The sequence below is a fragment of the Adiantum capillus-veneris genome, chromosome 6, assembly GCF_014529385.1.
Source record: "Adiantum capillus-veneris isolate H3 chromosome 6, ASM1452938v2, whole genome shotgun sequence".
Classification (NCBI taxonomy): Eukaryota; Viridiplantae; Streptophyta; class Polypodiopsida; order Polypodiales; family Pteridaceae; genus Adiantum; species Adiantum capillus-veneris.
The window spans coordinates 144,669,242-144,671,478 of record NC_140936.1 but is presented as its reverse complement, the minus strand read 5'-3'; the positions used below and the strand labels follow the sequence as shown (position 1 = coordinate 144,671,478).

The following is a 2,237-nucleotide window of genomic DNA, read 5'->3' as shown; positions in this document are numbered from 1 at the left end:
TTGGCTCCTTTAATGGATGAGCTAGTTTTATACTTCACAGATGGGTTTATGGTGAAGTATTGCTATGCCAAGAAACTCATTGATAATGTGCTTCTTGATGATGGCAAAGATGCTTGTAGGTTGAGAGCCATGCTAATGTTTTGGACAAGAGATCACCCAGCTCAATGTAAATTGGGCTTATTGAAAGATGGTGGTAGGAATGGTTGTCAAAGGGATTGTCCAAAAACAACATGAGTGAACCAACCAGGACAAATTCCATACTATGTTTATGACAAAAACAAGTTTCAAGGTTGGTATTCAGCCCCTAAAAGAAAGGTTGATAACATGTATGAAGCTATAGGGCTCTCAAAGTGCGAGTCAACAGAGAAGGCGGCCAAGAAGGAGAAACTTGCAAATGTGGGACTTACATATGAATCTCGCCTATGGATATTACAAGACCTTTATGGATTTGATATCATCAACTTACTTGGTTTTTGACATCATGCACATCTTTGCATTGAATTTGTTCAAGAAGTACATAAAGAGCCTCTTTGATGGATCAAATAGTCAACAAAAGAAACTTATAGATGCATGTACACTAGAGGCTACTTTAGTAGTTCCAAAATCCTGCAAACACCAAGGGTGATGGCCTTCTATAACACCTAGCCAACATCACAACATGTTTAGAGCTGAGGAGCACCAGAAAAAATTATGTGGTGTTTTACCCCATGTGTTGAATATTGTGATAAGCATTTGGAAGGATTTGAAGGGCCTTGGAATTCTCTTAACAGATATTGCTCATATCTTCTATAATAACACAACAACTCATGGATGGTCACAAGAGGAGTTGAAAGTCACTCGTATGTTGCTAATGTCTTGGAAGATTTTATCGGAGGAAAGTCAAGGGCCCAATGCTTCTCCATTATAACATGTTGCAGGTAAAAACACTCCAATGTTTGAGTTTTTAGATTTCTCTCAAGGTTTGAAGTCTATGTAGGCCTCAAAATCCTTCACTATGCTAGTAGCTCATGCATTTTTTGTGTAAACATGCTTGTAGGAAATGTAGAGATATTGGATGACGTATTGCATTATGGAGGGCATGATGGTACATGGTGCTATCAAAATGAAAGAAGCATCACTATACCAACCAACAAAAAGCAAATGAGATGACATATGCTCATTATCATAGTAGGGTTTTGTTTACAAAAATGAGGCAAAGTATAAAGATTGAAGAAGATGTTGCAGGTACAAGAAAAACTTTTGTTATCTTTGCATACATGTTTACAAAGACCTAAGGGTATTCTACTTGATAGAGATCTTGGCACTTCATGTGAGGAATGACATAAAGAAGGTATCCTGGTTGCCACTTATGAGAAGGTAGCTCTAGATCTTTTTCACATTTATGAAATTCTTCAACCTTGTTCTTGTAAGGAGCTTTTGGATTCAAAGGGAGTGCTAATGGGTGCAGCAAATTTAGGTGTATGGTTGATTTTGAGAGGACATACCTTAAGTCTCTTTGGAGATTTGATCAACTAACCAATGAGTTGGTTTCTTCTACCAAGGTTTTTTTGAAGGGAGACAAGTATAAAGTCCAAGAGAGTGTGATAGCCGTTTGCAACTAGGTAGAAGATAACAACTTATGTAAAATAAAGGAGTTCTTTTCTCATGAAAATCGTATATTTTGTCGATAGATTTTCCAATAATGGTATAGGCTTGAATGATCTACCAAAATAAACGAATTCAAAGGTATGAAAGTAATCTCAGCACTACAGTTCCAGAGTGAATGGACTCAAGGATAAATGTTATTGGTTCAAAATGTCCACCAAAGGATGTACTTTAGGAGTTGAACTAGTCAATCCAATGAGGTGAGGAGGGATAGAAGATTTTTGATGTGCATGGGTGCAATGCGATGGGCAACTATGTCATCCTTGGTTTACAATCATACGCCACTGACGATCTCATGAATAGATTTTGACTAGCATATTTTGATGTGAGTCACCTTTTTTGTCCTTACCTACATTATATTTACAACAAGAGAGAATTGGAGGTAATTGCAATGTGTTAAAGTAAAGAGGAATACAAAGAGCCGCAAATCTTGTTTTTGAGTTTAAACGTAGTGATGGAGGGATGCAGCCATGAACCACTAAACTTTGTTGGATTCATGTCTGCTGACAAAGTTGGAGCTAATTGGTTAGCAATATGGGTTTTTCATATCTTGCGGTTCATATCTTGATAGACTTTCAAGATCAAAATTAGGA

General features: G+C 37.2%; 1 pseudogene; it reads left to right on the top strand.

Annotated features, from left to right (window-relative positions):
* Positions 1-658: 658 nt before the first annotated feature.
* LOC147456413 (uncharacterized) lies at positions 659-1,778 on the top strand (annotated as a pseudogene).
* The last annotated feature ends 459 nt before the right edge of the window (positions 1,779-2,237 follow it).